Source organism: Belonocnema kinseyi, chromosome 7, assembly GCF_010883055.1.
Source record: "Belonocnema kinseyi isolate 2016_QV_RU_SX_M_011 chromosome 7, B_treatae_v1, whole genome shotgun sequence".
Taxonomy (NCBI): domain Eukaryota; kingdom Metazoa; phylum Arthropoda; class Insecta; order Hymenoptera; family Cynipidae; genus Belonocnema; species Belonocnema kinseyi.
In genome coordinates, this window is record NC_046663.1 from 134,829,149 (window position 1) to 134,847,883 (window position 18,735).

The following is an 18,735-nucleotide window of genomic DNA, read 5'->3' on the forward strand; positions in this document are numbered from 1 at the left end:
AATCGTATTTTTAAATTCGATTTTTATCTCCATTAAAAATAAAGACTTTTATTATCGAGCTACTTCATATGATATTCACTAAAATATCTCGAGTGATCTCATAATCTAAAAAGTTATAATTATTTCTTTTAAATTAAGACGATTTGCAGAGACCATAAAACCTAACCTCAAAAGTAAAATTCAGTTTTCTCCGAACTGAATGACTGTTTTATCAAACTTTTTCCCTCTATATTCAGTAATTCTACGTATCTCTGGGATGGTAAATACATTTACTTGGTTGAGTATTTCATTTCTTATCACTATCTTGAGCCGAATAAGACAGTTTAAAAAAAAGTGTTAACCTGATTCGGAGGCGAAATTTCATTTTTTGTAAACGGCGATATGAATTTTACGCAAATTTTTACTGCTGTCAGGCACAATTTTCAATTTGTCAGTTACTCCCTCTTGTCTTTCCACTTTTTAGATATATTATGAAATCACATTGTATCACATTTAAAATCTCTCTTATTCTTAGCAGATTGTTCAACATCACAATAAATGTTGACAAACCCCTATAATATTGCATTATATGTAAATTCAGAAGAATGTCAAAATTGTACCATATGACAAATTATTTTATAATTAATGTAAGAATAATAGATCTTACTTTTAATCCAGATCAAATACAGATCTTACCAACTTTTCTGTAAAATGTATGGACCCGCGTAATTCTATGACAAACCTCTGTTACTTTTACATATATATTCCTCATAGAATTGTCCACCTGTTAAGTATTCATTCACTGGAACACGGAGATATTTAAAATGAAATTCATTATCATAAATATCAAAAATTGTATATACTATTAATCCTTCTCATTCAGTAATATTTAAAAACTTACATTCTGGTCTGAATATAATTTATTTCCTTACCAATGTTCTAGTACATCCATTGAAAGTTCTTTTTGAATTCATTCTTTTAATATTCTCATAATATTTCTTCATACATACTGATTTTCCTATAACAGATCGCCGTACAGTCTAACGCGTCAAATTCAAACTGCGCGGTCAAACTAACAAAATGGTGGAATTAAGCGGTTGCGTGACTGGAACGAAACAAGTCCCTCAAGTGGCTAGACCATGTATTTATTAGATCATGGCTGTATGCACTATGCATGGTAGTAACGTTAGTGAGGAAGGCTACCTTGTGATACAAGAATTTTTCCTGCTTGAAAGATAAGGTAGTGTAAAGATATGGCATTTTTTAATAATCAACAATCTTATTACACTAGCTCTTAATTTTCTTCAGATTGTCCATTATAAAAATTGAAAGATAAGGTAGTGTCCTGAAGATTTTTGCCTTTAAAGAATTCTCATCAACATTGAAGTTATTATAAACGTAGATGAGGTATGGGGTGTCAGAGTGGGGAAACTCTATATATAGGACATCACATTTTCTGCCCTATCGAGGTGCTGTCCTCATCGTACTACGAAGTCGAATTTTTGTTTTCTCATTCTTCGTAAAATATGACGTTAAAGCACTAGAAAGATTTTTTGAGGTTAGAAAAATTTGACATGTATCAATAAGTACTACAAGGAGATCGCACGCATATTCGCTGGGGAAGCGGAAGCACCGCAGCGCCCCTGTCGGTTTTATGCGCTAATTATCGTTAGATGAGTTTTTAATGTTTAAATGCGATCAGCTGTGATTTTGAATCAAATTCTAAGTTATCACGATAATTACAACTGTGTTTTTGTGCTGTTTTATCTACATTTGGAAATAATATAAACAGCGATAAGGTGAATATTCATTCTGCTGAAGAAGACTGATATTTCGTTCTCAAACACAAACTGTTTATGTCGATTTTACTGATTATGCCTCGTTGACGATAAAAATCAAGTAATTTCGATTCTGTTTCATCTAAAATGTTACTAAAATATAATTGCATTTTTTTAGTCTTATCAATTGCACATTCAGGGGGGCCGTTTTAATCGAAGAAAAAAATTACCGGTTCGCAAACAATTTTCACGGACAATGAAATTTAACAAATCAAACTATATTCTAAACAATTTTCCATATACAGTAATTAACAATAAACAACAAATTAAAGCATTCAAAGTGGTACCCTTGGATTCCTAACGTTTAAAATTACAGTTTAAAAGTTTTCAATTCAAAAATTGTGTATTCAAATGCTAAAAAATTTACACTTACCAAATGGAAGGTACTAACACTTAAATTCAACAGTTTTAAGTGAAATACAAATAAACTGAAAAATTTATAACTTTTATAAATTATAGAGTTCAAAGATTCAGATTAAGTTCCAAAAATATAAGAATCAAGCAATGAATTTTAAAAATTTCAAACTTATATTATTTTAAGTAATTTTAAGGTAGACACATTAAACATTGAAAAATAATTTTTTCAACTTAACAGTTCTTATATTAGAAGTTACATTATTTTTATTTTAAATAGTTTAGGAATCCTTCAAAAGCTTTAAAATGTTATTCCAAAATCTTGAAAAATCTAGATATGGTTTTAAATCTTTCCAAATTCAAAATAATTTTTGAATTTTTTGTCAGAACTTTTAAATTTATTTCCAAATGAATGTAATTTTGCCTATAACTTTGAGAATATCCTGCAAATTAAAAAAAATTAAATTTGAATTTACCAGGGGTATTAGTTGATATTTGCCTGTTTTTTCAATAAAGAAAACAACCTCAAGGGGATCTCAAAAAAATTTTATTCAAAGTATTGATCATTGTATTCTACACATTTTGTCCATCTTTCAGGCAAATCATGGATACCATTCCGAAAAACACTTTCTCTTTGGAGGCAAACCCTTCGACGAGCCATTTTTCGACTTCTTCAAAATTGGCAAAGCGCTGCTCTGCGAGTGAGTGACCCATCGATGCGAAAAGATGATACTCGGACGGGGCGAGGTCTGGAGAGTACGGCGGGTGCGATAATATTTCCCAATTCAATGCTTTTAATGTGTTCTTCACCACTTTAGCGGTATGAGACGGTGCGTTGTCATGTTGTAGGATAACTTTAGCGTGTCTTCGGGCTCATTCCGGCCGTTTTTCGATCAATGCATGATTCAAATTGATAATTTGTTGTCGGTAGCGATCCGTATTTACCGTCTCACCCGGTTTTAATAACTCGAAGTACACCACACCACACTGGTCCCACCAAACACAGAGCATTGTCTTACGGCCAAAGCGATTTGGCTTGGAGTCGATGGGCCGATCTCTCCATTTGAAAGCCATGATTTTTTCAGCTTCGGGTTCTCGAAATAAATCCATTTTTCGTCCCCTGTGACAATTCGATGCAGAAAAGATTTCTTTTCGAACCGTTCAAGCAGCATTTCACAAATGGTTTTTCGACTTTTCGTTTGTCTATCGATCAGTTGGTGTGCTACCCATTTTCCATACTTTTGGATTTTCCTCATGGCTTTTAAACGTTGGAAAATTGCTCCTCTGGTCACATTTAGTGTTTGTGCCAATTGTTGTTGCGATTGGGTTGGGTCTTCATCCAACAACGCCTGCAAGTCCTCGTCTTCGAACTTTTTCGCTGCATCAGGATGTTGATTGTCTGTTAAATCGAAATTTCCACTTTTAAATTGACGAAACCATGTCTCACATGTTCTAATCACTGGAGCATGTTCACCATAAGTTTCTACCAGCAATCGATGAGCTTCAACTGCTTTTTTCTTTCGATTAAGGCCATGTGATGAGTATAACAGCTGATCAAGTCAGCCCTAAGATCAATATTTTTTCACTCATATTGAAAAATAAAAGTGTAAATAACGCGGAAATTTTGTTTTGGAAATGTTAATAAATATTAAAGGATCGATTGTGGCCTTGCAAACAGTTAGAGGAAGAAAAAAGGTTATTAATGCAAATAATGATTATCGGCTGACACATTTAGGTTTTACATCAGAAGTTTGACTATAACTTTCTCTGACGGTAATCATGCAATCTGTTTTATCCACAGACCCCTAGAAGTTCGAAGTTGTCTACTCGTTGCGCTAGTGCTGCATTGACACCGCTGATACCAGAATGATACGTATGTCAGACTAAATATGTTTATTTGCATTTCAAGTGCAAACATCTGTTTTTGCATTATTTGTGCATAATGTTCGTGAGCGATTTTTGTCGTTTTGCCCCAATTTGATAAATATAAACCTCATAACTAGCCCATTGACAACATTGCAAATTTCTTGCAGGGTTTGACGACAGCACGGTCGGTATTTCTCCAAAATAGTAATTAAAAAAAACTTTTCAATATTCTAATTATTTAGGACCAGAGACTTCCACTGGTGTTTTCTTTAAAAAAAAATGTTTTTTTGAAATTTCCACAGGAACAAAGCAGAGACATGGACTTTATTACCTTCTCTTTCATTGCCCAAACTTTCAGAGCGATGCCTCATTTCATTTAGACGTAAGTTGAGAAAGAAAAATTGAAAACCAGGTTTGGTCACTTGACCCTCTCGCCACATGGCCTTAAATAAGAAAAGCAGCGAATGCCGCAAATGCGATTTACTTGGAAGGAAACGACATATTCACTGAGGTAAACAACTATGATGCTATCATTTTGGCAGAATGGAATTCTGTATTTTTGAAGGTTATTGTCCATAGAAAAGTATGACATAGATGCCAAATCATAGAAATATATGAATATCTCTAGTGACGTCTGTGAGTAAAACCGGCAAACTTCAACTAACATCCTGGTATAAATAAAGCCCGATATGCACATTCGGTGAATGCCGAGCAAATGTTCGGTGAATACCTAGTAGTGTGGATGGGTCTAGCCTAGGCGAATATTCGGCATTCGTGCTCTCCACTAAACAATAGAATATTTATTATTTGTAAAAATATTAGAGTAATATTAAGAGATATTAGAAGTTTTTAAAGGATTCGAATTAAATTTAGAACTTGAAATAATGTGAAATACTTGCAGCCGAATTTAAAATAAATTTTAGATTTTCATAGATTTCAAACAAAAAATTAAATTTTTTTTAAGAATTGTGAAAGACTACAAGAGAATAAAAATTTCTTAAAGATCCTTAGGAAAATTGAAAATGATTTTTCACTTTGAAAAATTATTGTAATATAAAGTTTAAGAAGATTTTAAGAGATTTAAAAAATGATTAAAGAAGAACATGAAAGAATTTAAGGGTTTAATTTAATTTGCTCGATTTCCAAAAATTGCAGGAAAATTTGGATTAATTTAAAACTATATTTAGACGTTCTGAAAAAAATGTTAACACACTTCATTTAAATTACTTGAAATAATTTTAAGTTTTTAATTAATTTCGAATTTTTTCAAAACTTCTACATCTCTTAAAATTACTCAAATTTTTCCTACAGATAATAAGTGTTCAATGTTATTTATGCGTCAAAATTTAACAATTACACTTATAAATTAAACACTTTTTCAATAGAACAATTAAAATTGTAACGCTAAAAGTTTAAAAGTTCTTCAAAAATCTAAAGATTCAAAGCTTTACATGTCAGAGAATGATTTTCAAAACGCAAAAGTTTGTCATATTTGCGAACAAGATTTTAACAAAGATGATGTTAAACATCGGGATCACAACCATTTCACAGGTAAATACCGTGCCCCTTCTCATGACAGGTGTAACGTGATTTACCAAAACTCACATGTAATTCCCGTAGTATTTCGTAATTTATCTGGCTACGACTCTCACTTTTTCATCAAAGAATTGGCAGCAAGCTTTGAGGGTGATATATCATTATTACCTATCAACAAGGAAAAATATATATATATATGCTTTACAAAAAGGGTGCAAAATACAAAAGTTAAACTCATAAACTCAGATTCATAGACTTTTTTCGATTTATGCCAAGTAGCCTCTCCAAATTAGCTTTAAATTTTAGCAATGATACAAAATTGACTACAATAAAATATTCAAAAAATGATGATGAATTTGAATTATTAACAAGAAAAGGCGTATTTCCATATGATTATTTTTATAATTGGCAGAAATTAAATGAAGATTGTCTGCCAGCAAAAGAGGAATTTTACTCTAAATTAAATAATCAGGGTATTTCAGATGAAGATTATAATGATGTATGCAAGGTGCAGAAAAAATTTAACTTGATAACGTTAGGTGAATATTCGGATTTATACTTGAAAAATTATGCTTTTCTCTTGGTGGACATTTTTGAAAGTTTTAGATATCGTTGCATTGAAACTTATAATTTGGATCCATGGCACTACTATACAGCACCAGGGCTTTCTTTTGATGCTATGTTGAAGTATACCAGAATTGAACTTGATCTATTAACAGATGTAGAAATGTTATTACTTGTTGAAAAAGCAATAAGAGGTGGTGTGTCTCAGTGCTCCAATTGGTATGCGAAAGCAAATAATAGATTCATGGGGTCGAATTTTGATGAAAATTTACCCGAGTCCTATATCACTTATTTCGATATAAACAATCAATACGGTAATGCTATGAGCCAATATTTACCCTATAGCAATTTTGAATGGTTCACTGATTTTGAAAACAAACCAAATTTTTTCAACATCCCCGATGAGTCAGAAATAGGTTATTTTCTTGTAGTAGATTTGGAATATCCTTAAGAATTCCATGGCTTGCATAAAGACATACCATTATGTCGAGAGCATTTTGTACCTCCTCTTGCGACATCTAAAATCCCGAAACTAATTACCAATTTGAAATCAAAGACGAATTAAGTTCTCCATTATCAAAACTTTAAACAGTATTTAACATTGGGAATGAAGCTTGTTAAAATTCATCGAGTTTTAGAATTCAGGCAAAAGCCATGGCTAAAAATCTATATTGATTTGACTACTGATTTGAGAAGGAAGGCAAAAATGAATTTGAAAAAATTTCTTCAAACTTATGAATAACTCTGTATTTGGAAAGGCCATTGAAAACGTAGGGAAGCACAAAGATGCTCGGTTAGTAACAAAGTGGGGAGAAAGATGGGGTGCAAAAGCTCTGATTGCCAAACCAAACTTTCATAGCTACACTATATTTGGTGAGTAGATGGAGATCATTAAAATGAGTAAAACCAAAATTAAATTCAATAAGCCCATCTAAGTAGGCTGCACAGTTCTAGACATATCAAAGATAATGATTTACGAGTTTCACACTACAGAACCAAACTTTTATGAGTATATTAAAAAAAATTCCGATAAGCTTGACACCGCAAACTATCTACCAAATAATGTATACGAAATTGACTTACTAAACAAAAAAGTCTTCGGACTCATGAAGGACGAATGTAACGGGAAAATTGTAACTGAATTGGTGGGTTAAGGTCAAAATTGTCTTCTAAAGTTTTGGGTGAAGAAGGGGAGAAAAAAAAAGCCAAAGGTATTAAAGCGTCCACTATGAGGACAATTACGTTTGAGGACTGTAGGCAAACTTTGCTACATTATCAAACTCTCACTCTACCTCAAAGGTTAATTCGAAGCCGAAAACACGAAGTTCACTCAATTGAGCGAAACAAGATCGCCCTCAGCAGGCGAGATGATAAGAGGATACTGCTTCCTCATACAACCGACATACTTCCATGGGGCTACAAAATCCAATCACAGGAGGCAATGGATGTTGATAAAAACTAATGTTTATTAAAAAAAAAGAATTCAATTCTCAAAGGAGGGTTGAAATTATGTACAGCGATTCTAAAAGACTTGTATATATGTGTAGAAACAAGTGAGGCGATAAATATGATGAGTGATGTGGATATATGAGTCGAGGAGGGAGGCAGATAGAGAGAAAGAGACCTAAGACTAGTGTATAACCTTTGATGTAGCATATATAGTCTATAATCTACATATTGCTGTAAATAAAATATAAATGATTGGAAATAGCAACAAAAGAAGTATATATGTAAATTGGAAGAAGAAGAAGAAATCGAAAAACTGTACAATTTTTTGTAAAATACAAGTTATTGTAAATAAAAGAACATTAATTTAATCTAAATTTCTATTTTTTATTTAATGCAACCTGAAAAAAATAACATTTTTTAAAGCAAATTTACTTCTAATTGAAAAATTCAATGCTAATCATTTTCCTAAACTGATGCAGCTATTGGATGCAACCTGATCCAGCAGACCGAATATTCCAATGTCAACGATGTTCACCGACCAAGCATTCGCTGATCTACTATTCGCACTTATTATTGTATGGACAAGGAGCTCTGAAAAAACAACAAAATTTTCTTTTCATTAAAAAAATTTGTTATTTCCAATAGAAAAAACCAGTACATTATACTTAAAAATAAATAGGTTATAATTAATTATATATATGCAACCAAACTATTTCTACTTGGTTACAGTAGTTTGTATAACACCTTTTTCACCACACCACTTATTGGTTTATACTCAAGTAAACGATCATGCAAAATTAAGCAGTATTCCGTTGTTTGAGCGGGAAAATTTTCACTTGTTTGAAATTCCAATCGAACGTCAACTGGTCCGTATTTCAAGGACTCATTTTCTTTAGAACAATCGATTACTACTAGAGGTGCCTACTCTATACATTCGCCTCTCGACAGCAATGGTTGCGGTTCTTTAACATAGTAATTAGCTTGAAAGTTCGTATACATTTCATTAAGAAGAGCACACTGATTTCGATTAATATCAAGATTCTAATTACTATAAGGATAACACTGATTATTTAAAAGTAGTTTTACAGTAGTCAAACTGCAATGATCAAAGTTTGCTAGACCTAATCGTATTATTTTTTTTTGTTTGTTTGAAATCCAAGTACAACAAATCTTGGGGTTTCCAATTGTGTTGAGGTTTTTACAGTCCAAACATGGTTTGAAGTAGTTGGAAGTAGAGGATATTCATACAATTCCCAAGTTCGAAAACTTATTGGAATAGGTGGATCTTTTTCAATATATTTTAGTACCTGAAATTTTCGTGAATCTGACAATCTAACACTAGGCAATAACCACTCTATTTTATTAATTTCTATTTTATACTGCTCAATGGGGGCTGCTTGCAAGATGGCGTTTACATCACTTTTTGATATTGTCAAAATAAGTTCATGTTTAGCACTGACAATGATTTTGTGATAATCCTCAGCAAAAAAAAACATCATGCTTAGAGGTATCGCTACATCAAAGTAACCAGTGGCGATGGTTAGTAATTGATTATTATCATTTATTTCAAGCCAATCAGTATTTTGTATGTAACGTGATTGTCCAGGATTTTGAGGTACATAATTTTTCATGAGATGAATTTTTCATTAATTTTTTATGGTCACTGGTGCTCCATCAGTTCTCACGATTCTTCCATGTACGTGTAGTGAACTTTTGCTTGGCAGGAGACAATGATCTTGATTCTGAACTGCAATTCTAATCTCATCTCTATTATTGAAGCTTGATGAATAATATGACTGGTGTCCATGTACTTCACAATGAGCGATAGATTCGTTGAAAATGGTGGGGGTTTCAATATTTAAAATTTTCCCCCTCCATGACAAACAACTAAACGTCGACATACGAAAATACAGATGCAAGCACAAAAAATCTTGAGTCTTTTTATTCTCTTCTTTTTGCGAGTGGCGTGACCTCGAAACCCAGCCTCTTCAACAGCAGAACGTTTTGAGGTGTTATCCCTTTGACAGCTTGTTGTCGACTGATGCTCTCGCTCCATGGTACTGAAGTGTTATACCTGAATCCAACCTTTTTATTGAAAACAATACCCATTATCGTAAAGACTTGATGCGCAGTCTGAGTGTTATAATTTCTCGGCGAAAATTAACCGAATGTCCGTCTTGATCAACTATACGGAGTTTTATATGCGCTATTGTCTTGATGGCATCGGCAAGTAAATGATGTGCGATGTGACTTCCACTATCTTATATCCTGGAGGTACAACGGGAAAAAATTCATGAACAGTTTGCACTTCTTGACCATTGATGTACGCTCCTGTAGTTATGTTACATTCAACTCTGAGAGTATTTATTTTAATTATGGATACTGGTTAATCAGATTCATGATGCTTATTAGGTCCCAACATTCTTGGTGCAAATCCCAATAAACTTGCAACTGACTCTGATTTTTCAAAATTTATATCTCGATTGCAATATGTTTCACTTCGTAATGTATTATTATTAGTCTTAATATGAATTTCAATACGCTTTTTTACTAACACATTCTGTAGATAGCGCTGTAAATCACCTATTTCATAACTTCCTGTGGGTAATTCAATTATTTCTTAAACCACGTAGAATTTATTTTAACAAATGACTACATTGGAAATTGAGTTGAAGGTTCGAAATTCAACGAGACAAAGAGCGTAATTTTCGTATAGAGACAACTCAATTGGAGGAAAATATTGATTTTCTAGGATCGAACAAGTGCCCGATCATGTTTGCGTCAATGAATCATCTATGATGACGGCTAGTCTTTGGCTTGAAATCATTAGTCTCTACATTTATATAGATTATACATACTTTTAGATTTTAATTGATTGCATAAATTTCCACACACAAATGTATCATAATTTTGACACCTTTCATGATTATATTTTACGCTACCAACCCCTAGATACTTACAGAGATCCAAAGATGAATTTAAGTAAATCTGTATAGGTTAATGCTCGGTGTGGTAGCGTCACTTTAAGTTTTTTGATTTGTACTTAAGTCCTTCTCCTTGATTATATGATTTTAGATGAAGTCCTAATCCTCCTTTGTACGGTTTCAAATAAACACCTTTCCCAACAGCAATGGCTTACATTGCTTCATTATAAGGTTTTCCTTCTTCAAGCTTTCGTTTTGTATTATTTGAATCGTTAACAGCTTTAGCTATTCCCGTAGCTCCACCCGCTAGCGCATCAGTAGCACTTAGGTCGGCAAAGATGGGTATAAGAAAGGGTAGAAAGCCACCCAATTTCTTTGGAACTGGTAAAATTCGAGGTTTCTTTACATTTCTTTTTCCACCAGTTTTTTTTGCAACTGCACGTGCACCTCTGAGAGCAGATTTAATAACAGTTTTAGCATCATTACTTGGTGTCATTGCTTTTTGAGCTGCTGTAACTATTAACTATTTTTTTTTAGTGTGGTGGTAGACCTTTTATTTTTGAGACCCATGCCAAGTTTTTATTTAATTTCTATTGCATTATTTACTCTCCAAGCTGCTGCCTTTTCACACAATCCTGCGTCCTGAGCAAAGACACGTTTCCAAGCTTTTTGAGCTAGTACACTATCAGCCGAGTTTCTTGCCTCTAGATTTTCTCTGTTTTGTGTGCAGGCTATATCGTGCTTCTTACAAGCAGCGTCAAGAGGGTTGATTCCAGTATCACCTCGAGCAATTCGTTTTGCCAATTTCGTGCCTGGTCCACAGTACTGGTATCCAGGAATATGTAACTGTACAGGAAGATTATTAATAATTTTATTCAACAGTTCTTTTCCAAGTCTTGCCTCTTTCGAGGATCACTTAGACTGACTGTAGGTTTGTCACCGTGAACGATCATATCTGTTTGAGAGATACTTTCAGAATAAGGACTGAATCTACATAAATCTGACATTTATAGTTTTTCATTCAGTCATAGTCAAGATGCAGTTTGAAGCACAACCTATAAAGCTACCTATCGGTAATTTCGATTCACGTGTAAAACATGAGAAAAAAGAAAAACGGCATGGACATTAGCTACCAAACAATGTACGAGCAATATTTTATGGAGCTTCCAACTGTGGAAAGACAAATGTTTTGTTGGCTCTATTAATAAACCCAAATGGATTGAGATTTGAAAATGTTTATGTTTACTCTAAATCTTTAAATCAACAAAAATACAAATTTTTAGAAAAAGTTCTGAACTCAGTAGCTAGTGTTGAGTACTATCCTCTCAATGAGCATTATGATGTTGTAATACCAAATGAAGCTAATTCCAATTTAGTGTTTGTATTTGATGATGTAGCCTGTGAAAAGCAAGATAATATAAAAGCATTTTTTTTCAATGGGTAGGGATCAAGATATAAGGTATAAGGTTAATTTGCACTCGACATTTAGTAATTTGAAAGCATCAATTTGCGAGCGATTTAATCGTACTTTAAAGAATAAATTGTGGATGCAATTTAGCTTACAGGGTAATTATAAGTAGATAGATATTTTGAAAGATTTAATTTTATCTTACAACGATACTAAACATCAGACTATTAGAATGAAACCAAAAGATGTTACTAAACAAAATGAGGAAAAATTGTTGTTGAACGTGTAAAAAAATTATGATGTGAAACAAACAGTTGAGAAAGCCAAATATAAAGTTGGTGACAAAGTACTTGTAAGTAAATTTAAGCACGTTTTTGAGAAAGGCTCTACACCGAATTGGACAACTGAAATATTTACAATAAGTCATGTTAAGAATACCGAAATAGTGACGTATATGCTTAAAGATTATCAAGGTAAAGCTATTGCAGGCACTTTTTATGAATAAGAACTGGGTATAGTTATAAATTCAGACATTTATCTTTTGGAAAAACTACTAAAAAAATGTGGAAATAAGCTGTTTGTAAAATGGTCAGGATTCGACAACTCTTACAATAGTTGGATAGATTAGTCTAGCTTGTAAGTATCTTTCGTATTAATTTTAAGTTTTGTTCTGAATAAAGTTGATTATTTTCAAACATATATATTTTCTTTACTTATACATTTACCTACCCTTAATCTAGTAAATGAAAAAGGCAAATTTGGTTTAAATTACGTTTATTCAGATTTTTCTTACCAACAAAATACGTGACATTCTTAATTTATAGAGGTATCATCCACACATCTGAGTTCTGATAATTTCTCAATCATTTCTTCACACACATTCTGAGTATAAAGAGTAATCATTTCAAGAAACAGACTTTCAAATCGCATTAGATTAGTAAATATAAGTTTTTTCATTTCCCTACCCTTTAAACTTGTATAGTTTTTTCGTATATAAAATTTTACACTTTTCACAGATGGTGATTTCACTTTATGCCAGACTCTTTCGGCAATAGTTTCAATGATGACCTCCTTTGTACGTTGAAACAGCATAACAATCTGTTCCAGAAGATACCGGTCGATACAAGGGCTGACTTCCTGAAGAACAGCAAAAGTTGTTTCTTGCAGTACAGATGGATAATATTTTTGCGTTTCTTGAATTTACTCCAGAGCCACTATTTCCACAGTCGATGCATTGTTGCTTCTCTTGGCCATCAAAGAAGAGTGTCATGAGGTTGAAGTAACTTTTAAATAATTTCCACTCTTCAAGATATAGAATTATACTTGCACGAAAATGACTGAACTACAGTTTCACTGCTAAGGCGAGCTTTCCATCTTTTTTAAATTCAGCATCGACAATAATTTTTTTTTTGTAAATGATGAATTTAGGTGTATGTGGTCGCATGTAATCTCACTGAAGGTTTTCACAGACTGAGCGATAATTGAAAAACTGTACACACTTATATATTTTTCTCCACAAATTCAATGGAGTTGAAGCGTCCACCCAAATACACCATTTCAAGCTGCTGATCTTCACAGGCTTTCTTCATTTGCATAAACAGATTTTTATCCTCTTCACACAGTTTGGCAATCCTTTGAGGTAGAAAAACGGAGAATTTGTTTTTTATGATTACAAGCGCTCTCGTTCCATATTTTATTTTAGCTTCCTTTATATGCGTTATTTCGTATCCCTTGTTAACTTCTAGATCTGTCAGCTTCTTTTTTGGAAGAAAATTTTCACTGCGAGCAGTTTTGTTTAATTTGAGGAAATCAATTTTTTTTCCTCCTTCACTGCTTATTATCTTCAAAATTCACATTTTTAAATTTCCTTGTTAGAGTTTGTAAACCGGTTTGCACTTGAATTACTTGTTTTAGCTTTTTAATGTTCTTCAGGAATATGTTTAATCGACTTTTTAGCTCTTGTTACTTTTCTTCTTCACAATCTGATATCTGACAATAAACTGAAGAAAGAGAAGAACTGGCCTCCTCTTATAGACGCTTACCCTCCTCCACCAAACTTCTGTAGACTTTTGCTTAGTATTTCACCATATGATGTAATAATTAACATGAGAGTGAAACAGTAATACGTCTTTAAACGTTCACTCAATTTAGTTCACATAGATAAGGATTCCAGGAATCATGATGACGTCATCAGAATGGAATTTTGTTTGCCGAGAATTGTTAACATTATGAAAAATAGGGTGAAAAACTTCAATTCCGGAAATAAGAGGTATTGAATAGCCTAACATTGCGATATTGTATATCATATCATCTCCTAGTCCATATTTTTGGGGCTGAAACATCCATTTCCGTGATTTTTAAGTAATGATTTTCAATATCGATAGTGTGGATCGGATACTTTAAAACTGTGATTCGGAAGTCAGCACAAAGAGCGAAACCAATCTTACAGGCTTCTGCGCCCTAGTCGCAAGTTTGCTATTCGTACGGAAAAAAATTGCGACGGAAATCTCCCTACCTATCTACTCTCATCTACGTTTATAATATCTTTGTCAACATCCAGTTTCGAAGAAAACAAACCAAAGGAATACCGATAGGATCTTCGTAAGATGTCAGAGACTTCGGGTGGACAATTCTGGTCTGTAGTGTATTAAAGACTGTCCGAAATTAAGAAGTAGAATTTGAAGATTTTAATTTCACAAAATGAGACCAAAATTGTACGACTTTAGACCTGTCTTTCTTCATCTTGTGGTAGAAGCATTGATTATTTTACTCATTATTGAATTTACCAATGGTGGAGTCTGCCACTCGCCAGATGGTACGGTCTGTTCGGGTCCAAGCAGTGCGAGAATTCAAATGAGATCAATCAAAAAGTACATTTTTCGTGCACATTGGCAAACAAATATTTCGGTTATTTAAAATATGAAGTAAAAGTTTTAGTTGTTTAGTGATAATTATTCTGAAAAGAAAGAAAAACTCCCCGATGGGTTGTTTTCAATCGTTGAGGGCGCTGTCGATCACACGTACCTACGGAGGGTCCAGGCAAAGATATAAAAAAGATGACGAAGGAAAAGTAAAAAGTAGTATTTCTGTAAGTAGGGAGTGGAACCACGAACCTCCAAGAATTCGTCAATGTTTGCCACGAATGGATAACCGAGGCCAGTTCCGCGCTCATGCGCAAGCCTATAATACAATATTCACAGAAATAATACGTTTTCAATATGATTCAACAGCTATATAATTAGAGGTTTCATACAACAATACCTCGATGCTTATCCCACTCCTTGCCACCTCTTCACATTCCTCCAGCCAGTGCTCAAAGTTTGCATCAATCTTCCCGCACAATTCACGCATTCTCTTCTCTTATAATTCTCCATGCAACCGCAGCTCATTCTCGCTATAAGTTCCTAACTTAGTTGCTCTCCTTTCTCACACAAATATTGCGCTCTCTCCCTTGGCATAATCCACGTATATTTCCCTTTAAATCTTGACCGTTTTTAATTTAGTAACTCGATACACACCCAACAAAATAAAAAACAAACGTGAACATAACCTACATATGCACCGAGATGTCAAAAAATAACATAGGGGAGTAGATAGAACACGTGGTAGCTCTAACAGCACTGCGCATGTGTGCGCAATTGGCCTTGGTTATCCATTCGGGACAAACATTAACGAATTCTTGGAAGTTCGTGGTTCCAATCTGCATCCCAAACACGTGGGTGACATCACTCTTTACTATTCCTTCGTGATAAAGATATACACTTAGATGTGGCGGAGTCTTTCGAATTGATATTTCACTCATTAATGTGTATTAAGTGAAAGTAATATGAATTTTTTTTAATGGATAAAGAAAAATGTATTACGATTTCATTTTCTTACAGCAATTTTTCACCAATAATTTGATACAAATTAATCAATATTGATTCTAGATTAGAAGTAAACTGCACCAATCGATTCTATGTAAAAAAATAACTTCAGAAACTTGTACTAAATTGTTACTTCCATTCAAAACTGATTTTTTTCTTTACAAATGTATAACTTTGAAGGTTACAGTATTATAAACAAAAACAAAATGATTAATTTGATTAGGTTTAATTTTCTAATTCTTTTATTAATTATTTTATTAATTTATTGAGTTGTAATTTTATATAGAAAATGTTCTAGTAGGAATAAATTTAGATAAAAATTGAAAAACCCTCAATCGATTTTTTTTTGCAATTAAAATTACTGTCGCGTCCACGATATAAACAAAAAACAAAAAAACAAAATATTTTTTTACTTTTTGCCAAAAAAAAACGAATGTCTTCTAAACCTCGATCGAGAAATTGACCCTTTCCTAGTAAAACGTTACATGTGACTAATTGTTTTCCAATTTTTATTAATTATGGTAAGAACAATAATTAAAGAAAAACGGTCAATATCAATACAAATTAAAATTAAAAATGCTAAGAACGTAAACAGCTCTAATTGAACAATATATTTCAAAAATGTTTTTCTCTTTTAAAAAAAAGTGAAACATAGTGTTTAAAAGTATAACACAGTATTAGGTTAGGAACATTTTACTTAAAAATTCACATTGAAAACTTAAAAATTAAAAATTAAAATTATTAGAGACGCAGTCCACTTTTTCAATTCTTCGAGGTTAACTTCACCATAATAATTGTTTTTAACTTTTTATACAAAAAAAGTAAAGAAAGAAACAAATCTGGAAAGATACAAATTGCAGTTTTCAATGTCATGTGATTTTATTTTATAAGTCAATCCTCTAAATACTGACTTCATGTTCTTTCCCCAGTTCTCCTCTTTGTGCTTCTTTTGAAAAATTCCTCTTTTTCCTCTGTTTTCAACCAACTTTCACTTTTCTCTTTTTTCACATAAATGCGAATTCAATTAATAGAAACCAAAAAGAAAATCAAAATATTTTTCGATGAAAGTTAATTTTTGTTTTTGTTTGAACAGTATACTATTATATTTTTGGTTCAGAATTCATCACTTTTGCTTAGAAATTCTACTATTACGTTGAAGAATGAACTATTTTGTTGCAAATTCGATCTTTTTGAGGTTGAAATTATTTTTAACTTTGACAAATGAATTGTGAGAAAAAAACTAAAATAATATTTCAAAACATTTCAAATGATTTTCCAAAATCTTTAAACAAAAATTAGGACAAAAATTGAATTAATTTTGAGAGATATTTAGAAGTTTGTTTGCCATTAAAAAAGCAGTTACGACTTTCACAGATTTGAATAAATTGTTGAATAAGTTTTTAGTACTTTGAATATTTCGAAAAAAGAACATTTACAAAAGTGTTGAAAGATTTCAAGAGAATTGAAAGTTTTTTACAATCCTAGAAAAATTTAAAACGATTTTTCATTTTGAGAAATAAATTTTAAGAGAATATTAAGAATAATGTTCGAACATTTCCAAAATTGTCAAAAAAGAACCTGGAACATTTTAAGACAATTATTCAGTATTGTAAAAACTGTTATAGTAAATAGTTGAATTTTCTACAGCAAAAAATGAATTTCCAGCAGCTAAAAGATAATTTTTCAACAACATTAAAATGAATTTTCAACCAAGAAGAATAATTTCTTTCCGAAAAAGACAAATTTTACAAAAATACTCGCCTTATAGATAGATTTTCAGCCAAAAAGATAAATTTTTAACACAAAATATTAATTTTCTATCGAAAAAGTAGAATTTTCAACAAAATAGACGAATTTTTAACTAAAAAGATGAGTGATCAACAAAATGCATGAATTGACATCCAAATAGTTGAATTCACAACCGAACAAATACATTTTTATTAAAAATTCTCTTATCGAAATAGATGAATTTGCAACCAAATACAGTGAAGCTCTTCAATAGCCCTCCCTTCTATAACTCTTTTGAGAATTGAGGCCGCGCGCAAAATTGGTGCTAAAGAAGAGTTTCACTGTAGTTGAAAGTTTGTTCTAAAAAAGTTAAATTTTCGATTTAAAAAAATGAGTAATTTAATTTTTATTTTTAAAATTAATTTTAAACAAAAATAAAAGGAATGTTTAACAAAATAATGAAATTTTCAACTCTACAGATGATTTTCGAACAAAAATTATGAACCTCCAACCAAAAAATTAAATTTCAAAAAAATAGTTCAATCATCATCTAGAATAGATAATTAATTGTCAACCAAACAGTTTTCAAACAAAAATTTCGAATTCTTTTAAAATAATAAATAAACCCAAAATGGCAAGTTCTAGCCCCAAATGGTACTGAAAAAATGACTTTTAAATAATTTATGGAAGATTTTCTGAAACCTGTAATTTCTTCCATAGAACTGTTTCTTGTATCTCACGTAGTTTGGTTCAAAATTTGAATTTGTTATTTTTTTTTCATACTATTTTACTTTTTTAAGAAACAGTCACTAGAAGTCACTTCTTGAAATGAAAAGTTCATTTAAGAGTTTTTATGCCTTTTAGACTCCGCCTGATTTTCATAATTACTGACAATTACACTCTCCTTTTTATTTATTTTGCTGTTACTTTTTGAGCTTCCATCAACTGCAGGACAATCGGCACGGCTTGCAGTGGCTTCTATAACGTCAATTCTAATATTCAATTGTTTCAGTTGATCATGGTATCGACAATGTTTTCGCGGATTGTGTATTATCTTGTCCATTATCTAGTGAAATTGTGCACTTAATTATTAATGGGAGTTACACAAAGCTATGCAAAGTAAAAATTCGGTTCGGTTTTGATTCCTCTAGAATCAAACCGAAGGGCCTATGACAAAGCCACCGAACGCGTCCTCGGGTTGCGGATAGAGGGTCCCTGTACCA

General features: G+C 32.3%; 1 protein-coding gene across 2 annotated transcripts in view; it reads left to right on the top strand.

The window, feature by feature from the left end:
* The first annotated feature begins 1,150 nt into the window (after window positions 1-1,150).
* The window catches only part of LOC117176247 (protein VAC14 homolog), a 193,959-nt gene continuing 176,374 nt past the window's right edge, over window positions 1,151-18,735 (top strand). For both annotated transcript variants that reach the window (XM_033366397.1, XM_033366400.1), the window contains exon 1: window positions 1,151-1,219. The gene's annotated coding sequence lies outside the window, so the exon portion shown is untranslated. The remainder of the gene's footprint in view (window positions 1,220-18,735) is intronic.